Raw genomic sequence first — 9,911 nt, forward strand, 5'->3', positions numbered from 1 at the left:
GGTAAAATAGAAAAACTGCAAACTGAGGGAATGACAAGAAAACAGACAACTTAGCTAAAAATTTGCAACACGACCGAGTAAAAGAAGACTGAAACAAATTAAGTCTAGCATATGTAGAGCTCAGCTTATTGAAAACAGAAATCTATGCAGAAACGCAACTGATGAACAAGGAAAAGCTAAATTCAGAACACTAAGGAAGTTATTCATTAGAGAAGCTAGGAAAAAAGGTGGCAGAAAAAATGTGCAATGGAATAACTGATACATCCTAAAGATCAGCAAATATATTTTTTTAATAAATGCAAAGCAATGATCTCGGATAAAGTAGAAGTCAAAGAGGGAAAAGTGCTGTGTGGTGTAGAAGCGAAACAATAAACTAAGGAATTTTATGACGGAACATCTTTACTGGAGCTTGTAATAGGAAAAGCAGAGGAAGTTGACAAAGTAGACAACATTCTGCAAGAACAATTTGAGAAAGCTCTTAAAAATTTAGGAGAGGTCAAAGCAAGGGGTATTGTTGACATTCCTGGAGAACTAATCAAGAATGTTGGTGAGGACATGAAAATGATGTTGCTGAAATTGATTAGGTCCATCTATAACATACGAGAAGTACAATCGATTTCCACAAATGCATTACGGCTCCTATACCGAAGAAGGCGACAGTTACAAAAGGCGTGCTGTGCTGAACTTGAAGACTCATATCGCATGCACCCGAAATTCCCGTAAAGATAATTAAGAGGAGAACCGAAGAAAAGTTGGAAGATCAGCTTGGATCCAGAGGAGGATTAGCAACAAGGGATGCGGAACAAGACAGGCAGTTCTGGCACTGAGGCTTCTTATCGAAAAGCAAACAAAGAAAAATAAACTTGCTTACGTTATCTCTATGTGGTGTCACCGCCAGACACCACACTTGCTAGGTGGTAGCCTTTAAATCGGCCGCGGTCCTTTAGTATACGTCGGACCCGCGTGTCGCCACTGTCAGTGATTGCAGACCGAGCGCCACCACACGGCAGGTCTAAAGAGACTTCCTAGCACTCGCCCCAGTTGTACAGACGACTTGGCTAGCGATGCTACACTGACAAATACGCTCTCATTTGCCGAGACGATAGTTAGCATAGCCTTCAGCTACGTCATTTGCTACGACCTAGCAAGGCGCCATTACCAGTTTATATTGAGATTGTAATTATGTATCATCAAGAGGAATGTTCTCCAATTATGGATTAAAGTTAAGTATTCCAGAAGCTATGTACTATTTTTGGCTACTATAATTACTTTACCTTGTTCCAGACCTCACGCCAGTCTGCGTGAGCTTAAAAGCGTGCATTTCGGCCTCCTCTAGCAACACGGTGTTGGCTCTTCTGCCAACACATCACTCTATATACCTGGAAAAGGCATTTGATAATGTTACCTGACAAGAGCTGTTCAGTGTGCTGAAGAAAGAAGCTCTAAAATAGAATGACATGTGGGTAATACCCAGCTTCGTAAGAACGAAGTGGCCTTGACTAGGAACTTTCAACAGTAAAAAGAACACAAAATTAGAAAAGGCGTCAGACGAGGATGTACTCCCTCTCACATATTACATTCACAGCATACATCCAGGGAACATCTGAGGTGGGGATCAAAATTAATGGGCAGAAGATAGATATGCTGCGTTACGCAGTTGATAGTGCTGTTGTCGCGGAGACGAAGAATAACATTGGGAACAGACGAACTAGAAGTGATAGATAAATTTACATACTTGGCATGTGGTGGTAGAAACCGGAAAGCCAAAATTGTGAGCAGAGTACAGCAAGCAAAAATTGCATTTAATTTGAGAAAGAACTTACTCGTCGGCAAGAACATCAGTCTTAAACAAGAAAATGGATCATAAAACTATTTGTTTGGACTTGGCGTAAAACCTGTACAATAACAAAATAGGACGAACTTCCAGCATGCTGGAGTAGCTGTGGGTCAGCATCTTCTGTCAATCGGTAAAACGAAAAAGCAGTGCAAAAGATCAAAATTTACTTTCTTTTATTCACTCGATGACTAATTTACAGCGCTGCAACTGTTCGTTGCACATTTTTGGCATGGTTTTTACATCTTCGGAAATACCATTTTTCACTATGTTCCGATGATTTGAAAATGGGTCTTGAATGAATAAAAAAAGTAAAATTTGATCTTTTGGACTTCTTTTTCGTTGTGCTAATTAACAGAAGTTGCTGACCCACAGCTACTCCAGCTGTGTACTGAATAAAAGAGAACACAGCTAGAAACCCTGGGGATCTGGTGCTACAGGAGCATGATGAAGATCAGCTGGAAGACAGAGTTACTAATTAAGAGCTGCGGAGAAGAATACAGGAACACAGATCTCTGTGGAGACACATCCAAATAAGACGAACCCGTAGGACACATTTTCAGACAAAATAACATCATTGGAATAACAGCAGGGAAGGAATCGACGGGGACGACCAAGGACATCATATATGCAGCAAATTATGAATGATGTGGGATGCGCTGCATACGGAAAACGAAGAAGACGCCGGACAGAAGAGGCGAATGGAGTGCTGCAGTCTAGAGAGAGAGAGAGAGGGACAGAGAAAAAATGTATGGGATGTGATATACTTTGACACCAGCCTTCAGCGGCCTGCACCTGCCAACTCTGTGGCAAACGAGCAGACAGCGAATTTCAGAAATATGGGAAAATGTATGTGTTGCCAACATTGTGTTTTAGCAATACAGTGTCTGAGTGTTGTGACTTCTGTCCCACTTAGGAAGCTAATGGCAAACTTATCCGTGAAAAAAGAAATTTGCTGTGTATCTAAAACATTTGTTTTTAATTAACTACCTCAGCTACCAGCGTATTCATTCGTTGGCTTGTATAACAAAATATCCTGAAAAACAAATTGCTCTTACTATTGCAACAGTAAATTCTGAGTTCTGCAGGAGTACATTTTTCTCTCTGGTTTTGGAGGTCAATGTTAGACAATAAAGGTGAGCTTATTTTTCAGTGACTATTTTTTGTTAGTATTTAAAATGGAACGATTTTCAGACATCATATTTTTATCTAATTTTGAAGTAAGACAGTCAGTAGAACTTTAAAATATTGTTCGCGATATCCCAGTACTATTTCAAATTCAAAACAATTTCCTCTTTGTATCTGAACTAAACAAGTGCAGTGTAGTTAACCGGCTGTGTTGCTTTAAAAGCAACAAAGATCTTACAGTTTTTATCTAGAAAATCAGATCTCATAGAAGAACTTCTGTGTAAATGGACAACCACGTAGCTTTAGCACAAAAAATTTAAATTTATACACATTATAAAAATGGACGTACCCGTATATATGTATTTGTATATATGTATGTGACTCACAACAAACTCTGCACATGATTTCAAACCTTTACGAAACTCTTTCTCGCTGACAACATCTACAAAATGATGAAAGGAAAAGTAGTTATAGCTTGCTACATTTCCGCTGTTCATACAGTAAAACTGCCACGTGAAGCATGGCTTTTTAATTTGTTACTTCCTTACCACAAACTGTATTAGCGACACATTTTGCAGACAGTATTTACTTATACCACTGACGTTACCAGCAAAATTATACTATTTTACAGCCCACAATTTAGGATAGAGAGACTCGTGAAAATCTGCGACATTGTTTATGACGTTTTAATTTATTACTTCTTTACTACTAACTCTTCACAATTAATTTCTCAATCACTAGCCAAATATACCAATGGATTAATCTGCAAAATTACTTCATTGTCCAGCCCACAGTTCAATAGATATGACGTCATATACATAGAGCTGCGTGGAAATGAAGCTGCAGGCAAAATTCGCTAGAGATACAGATGAAATATGAATACAAGTACGTATGAAATGTGTTAAATATATGTCAAATAAATTTGACACGTGTGTACACTTTCAGAACAACACGTAAAAAGCTCGTCCTGAACCCCTGGAAAGATTTCGGGCAAAGTCACGGGTAAAATGTTCATCCTAAATCCCTGGAACAAATTCAGCCAAATTTGAAACACATATTAGAAACACTGCAGGGGTACGAGCCACCAGCGTCCTATTGGAGTGAGTGTGACAATGTGAACAGAAGGAGGGAGAAGGTGATGGACAAGCGAGGGGAAGCAGGAGATGGACACAGATACGAAGAGGAGCAGATGGTCAGAGAAAGGGTGATGGGGGAGTGGACAGAGAGAGGGGAAAGAAGGAGGCGAACAAAGAGAGGAAAGACGAGGAGATGGACAGACAGAAGGGGAGGAAGAGATTGGCAGAAAGAGGGGAGGCGGAAATGAACAGGTAGAGAGGGAAGAGGAGATGGACAGAGAAAGGGATGAGGAGGTGGCAAACAGGCAGAAGGGAGAGGAGGATATGTACAGAAGGGGAAGAAGCAGACGGACAGAGGGGGGAGGTGCAGACGGGCAGAGAGAGGTGCAGGAGATGCTCAGAGAATGTGTGGGGGTGGGGGATGGAGTGGAAGGGTAGACAGAACAGAGGGAGTGGAGAAGATGGACAAAGATGCGGTTAAGGAGGAGATAGACAGAGAGAGGGGGAGGAGGCAACAGGCTAACAGAAGACTGGAATAAATACATACCAGGGCAATACCACGTACTCAGCTGGTAGTAGCATATTCCTGTCTCAAAATTAACAACGTTTTTCTAAATAAAAGTCAGCCTTTTTGGCATATCTCAGATATAGTATTTCGGTAACGGACACATCCAAACACGGTAGATCCTTTATGCCACACTATTAAGCCTCTATTTCGACCCTCCCTTACTGTGCAGACTGCATACAAGCGACTGTCACATACACACTACACCAAAGTAGCACTGCTCATATTTTTAAAAACATCATAATCGGCTCGCGATATATCGGAAAAGGTGTCGACATGTCAAAATATCTACAGAAGAAATACGGACATACTAAAAATATCGGCTGCACATTGTAAACATATTGCCGGTTTAGAGCTGTATGTTTAAGCACTGATTTATTATTACATATTCTGTACATCAATAAGCTAGCAGTCTTCTCATCTCTCTCAGAGAAAGACTTGAAAGGAAAACGGTTCACGTTCACGCTTGGCGATAACCACTTTGCTAACGATGGTAACTGCAGGTAAGCGGCACAATAAAAGCTGTCCTATGCATCCATCGTTCGGCCTCGTCACATGTCGGATTTGTCTGGAACACTTCATGTCGAACTTCTGCTTTTTCGTTTCTCTAAACGCCAGTTACGCAGCACTTGCAGTGTCAAAATTGCGTGATGAAATTAAACGTTGCAGTTTCTGTTGGTAACGCTGACAGCCGAATACGCCAGCATTTCGCTCACACGTCTCCACCCACCGCGGGTAAGGGAGGGCCGATAGAGGTACTCAAAGTACCCTCCGCCACACACCGTCAGGTGGCTTGCGGAGTATGGATGTAGATGTAGATATTTTATCATCAGCCCTACTCCGTACTGTGTCGTACCTCAGCGACGGACACACACACTATCGCCCAGTGGCAGTGCTACGTAACTCACAGCGCTCGAGACGAACCAGCGTGCTCCTGTAAGGGAGCCAGCAGTGTCTCGTCCTGCGACCTTACCACGCAGCTGACACGTGATGTGGGGGATGGCGCCAGGCTCCGTGTGGGGCTCCAGACACGGTCGCCCGCTGGCAGCTGTGTCGGCGGGAAGTGGCTGGTTTGCTTCACGAGGGGACCCCATGTGCGCCGCTCGCTACAGCGTTAGCCGAGGCCGCCGGCAGCACAACGGCCTTCCAGCGTTACGAGTTTGTTCGCGAGCTGTGGCTATTGTTGTAGTGCCGAAAATTGTGAACACGGATACGCCTATCAATCATCCCACGAACATCGAAATTACTCGAAAGTGATCGCAGAACCGCACAGCAGCTGGAGGGGCGTCTGGGCAGGCTGAGATATCTGTGATATGATACACAGGCTATAGAAGAGCCAAAGAAACTGGTACACCTGCCTAATATCGTGTAGGGCCCCAGCGAGCATGCAGAAGTGCCACAACACAACATGGCATGGACTCGACTAATGTCTGAAGTAGTACTGGAGGGATCTGACACCATGGATCCTGCAGGGCTGTCCACAAATCCGTAAGAGTACGAGGGGGTGCAGATCTCTTCTGAACAGCACGTTGCAAGGCTTCCCACATATGCTAAATAATGTCCATGTCTCTGACTCTGAGCACTATGGGACTCAACTTCTAAGGTCACCCGGGTTCCCGGGTTCGATTCCCGGCGGGGTCAGGGATTTTCTCTGCCTCGTGATGGCTGGGTGTTGTGTGCTGTCCTTAGGTTAGTTAGGTTTAAGTAGTTCTAAGTTCTAGGGGACTGATGACCATAGATGTTAAGTCCCATAGTGCTCAGAGCCATTTGAACCATTTTTTTCTAAGGTCATCAGTCCGCTAGAGCTTAGAACTACTTAAACCTACCTAACCTAAGGACATCACACACATCCATGCCCGAGGCAGGATTCGAACCTGCAACCTTAGCGGTCGCGCGGTTCCAGACTGTAGCGCCTAGAACCGCTATGCCACCCCGGCCGGCTGTCCATGTCTGGTTAGTTTGGTAGTCATCGGAAGTGTTTAAACTCAGAATAGTGTTCATGGAGCCACTGAACGTGTGGGTTGTCCTGCTGGAATTGCCAAAGTATGTCGGAAAGCACAGTGGACATGAATCCATGCAGGTGATCAGACAGAATGCTTATGTACGTGACACCTGTCAGAGTCGTATCTAGACGTATCTAGACTCCAACTACACACGCCCCACACCATTACAGAGCCTCCCCAGCAACAGTCCCCTGCTGACATCCAGGGTCCATGGACACATGACGTTGTCTCCAAACCAGTTCGCGTCCATCGCCAGTCGTGCAGTCATCAAGGGTACACGAGTGGGCCTTCGGCTCCGAAGGCCCATATCGATGACGTTTCGTTGAATAGTTCGCACGCCAATACTTGTTGATTGCGCAGCATTGAAATCTGCAGCAATTTTTAAAAGCGTTGCATTTCTGTCACGTTGAGAGATTCTCTTCAATCGCCTTTGGTCCCGTTCTTGCAGGATCTTTCTCCGGCCGCAGCGATGACGGAGATTTGATGTTTTACCGGATTCCTGATATTCACGGTTCGCTCGTGAAGTGGTCGTAAGGGAAAATTCCCACTTCATCGCTACCTCGTAAATGCTATGTCCCATTGCTCATGCGCCGGCTATAGCACCACGTTTAAACTGACTTAAATGTTGATAATCTGCCATTGTAGCAGCAGTAACCGATCTAACATCTGCGACGGACACTTGTTATCTTATGTACGCGTTCCCGACCGCGGCGCCGTATTCTGCCTGTTTACATATCTCTGTATTTGAATACGTGTGTTTATACCAGTTCCTTTGGTGCTTCAGTCTACTAAAGAACTTCCTCTGCTTCCAGCAATAATTCGTTACAGGCCTCTGCAGAAATGAAGGATACCAAACGATTGGAAAAAGCTCAGTTCATTTCTGTTTAAGAAGGGACGAAGGACAGTTGCACATTATAGTCCCATATAACTAACTTATAGCGTGGCGCAGATAAGAACACGTCGTGTAAGTATAAAGGAAATGCAGTGAAATTACAGAAACTAAGAGCTGAAATGGTTCAAATGGTTCAAATGGCTCTGAGCACTATGGGACTTAACATCGGTGGTCATCAGTCCCCTAGAACTTAGAACTACTTAAACCTAACTAACCTAAGGACATCACACACATCCATGCCCGAGGCAGGATTCGAATCTGCGACCGTAGCGGTCACGCGGTTCCAGATTGAAGCGCCCAGAACCGCACGGCCACACCGGCCGGCAGAGCTGAAATGGACTTACCATTTATTTACAATGAAAAATACAGTCAAAAACAGGTTTATGGACGATTCTGAAAGTGACCGCCTGCAAAACCAATACACAGCAGTGCACGTCTAAGCATACTCTGATACACCTGTCGTAAAGATCGGATTTAGATGGCGGCAACTTCTTGGCCGCTGTCTTTCAGTTCCGGTATTCTATGTGGATTTGTTTCATTGACCTTGCTCTTCAAGTGTTCTTACAGCAAAAACCACATATTTTTAGACCCGGCGAACGTGGTGGCCACAAGTGTTTGCTTAGATTTCGTTCCTCAGTGAAGACAGCATAGAGTGGCTCCAGGTATACCTTAAACGTGTGGCATGTTGCCCCGCCTTGCTGAAAGAAGCAGTATTGTCTTTCATATTGAGTGAGGCGAGCACAAAATGCATCAAAAATTGACAAATATGCAACCGTGTTGACGGTAGTATCAAAAAATATCAATCCGTTCATACGCGTTCCTGTTACACCCCACCAAAAGCCGATTTTTGCGTCATGGAGCGGCTGCTGACACACAACGTTAGGGATCTCCGTTGTCCAGTACATCGTGTTCTGTGAATTCACATGATCGGAAAGATGAAACCATACTTCATCACTCATGATGTAATGGAAAAGCCGGTCGGGGTGGCCGAGCGGTTATAGGCGCTACAGCCTGGAACCGTGCGACCGCTACGGTCGCAGGTGCGAATCTTGTCTCGGGTATGGATGTGTGTGATGTCCTTAGGTTAGTTAGGTTTAAGTAGTTCTAAGTTCTAGGGGACGGATGACCTCAGAAGCTAAGTCCCATAGTGCTTCAAAATGGCTCTGAGCACTATGGGACTTAACATCTATGGTCATCAGTCCCCTAGAACTTAGAACTACTTAAACCTAACTAACCTAAGGACATCACACAACACCCAGTCATCACGAGGCAGAGAAAATCCCTGACCCCGCCGGGAATCGAACCCATAGTGCTCAGAGCCATTTGTAATGGAAAGCGCCTAACGAACCACCGTTGATGTTACTCAAAAGTAACGTGCAGTAAGCCGCACGTTTCTGACCGTCATCCTCCCGCAACTGCTGCACAACCGTCACACGAAATGGCTTCAAATTAAGACTTTTCAATATCTGCTGGCAGCTCCTCCCAATTGCATGCACCTATTGGCCCAGTTTCCGTGTAGACGTCTTTGGGCCCTGAATAATTCTTCGGCGAATGCTGCAATAACTTCTGGTGTGCGAGCTGAATAGCTGAATGAATTCTTTGTCGTTTTACATTTTGTACAATCCGTAGGTGCGCCAGTTTTTGTATTGCTCCTTTTGCTAGTAATCCTCTATCCGGATACTTGACCCCGAAAATTTCGCGTGTTTCCTTAATCGAACCTGTTTTGACATCTGCTTCCATAATTTCAATTCTTTCTTGTATTGAGAAAGTAATTTTGCAGACCGCAAAGGAAACGTGTGACTTCACTGGTGAAGTAAAAAACTAAAATGCTGACAGAAGAATGATAACAAAGGATTATATGTAAAAGTGACCATTGTTGTTGTTGTTTACTCCATTCCAGAAGTCGAAATATTGCATTCGGCACCAGAGGGGAGGCGGGGTACTTTTAACTGGTCTAAAACTTTGCTTGCGTCGTTTTGGAATAGATGACTTCGGCGGCAATTTGTGGTTCAGGCGGTAGTTCGTGTCATTAGCCACTAGTAAACATAATGCCATCAAAATATTATTCGATTTCTGAGTGCATCATAAAGTTATTCTCGATTGAATATTTCAACTTACGAGCCCAGTTCTCGTCATTTGCAGGAAGTTTTAATTTTCTGCTTCAACACGGAGAAATCTGCGGCTAAGGTTCATAAAATGCTGGGTAGGATCTATGGTGAGACATCTACTAGTGAAAGAACGTGCAGAGAATAGTTTCAACGCGTCAAGAACGGCGATTTTGACGTCGGACACCGGCATGGCGGTGGAAGTGAGAAAGTTCTCGAAGCTATTGAAACCGACGGACACAACCTCAGCAGATCGTTATCGAAAGCACCACTGTTCTGCAACACTACATTTCATTTCAAAGGATTCC

The sequence above is a fragment of the Schistocerca americana genome, chromosome 8 (genome assembly GCF_021461395.2).
Source record: "Schistocerca americana isolate TAMUIC-IGC-003095 chromosome 8, iqSchAmer2.1, whole genome shotgun sequence".
NCBI lineage: Eukaryota > Metazoa > Arthropoda > Insecta > Orthoptera > Acrididae > Schistocerca > Schistocerca americana.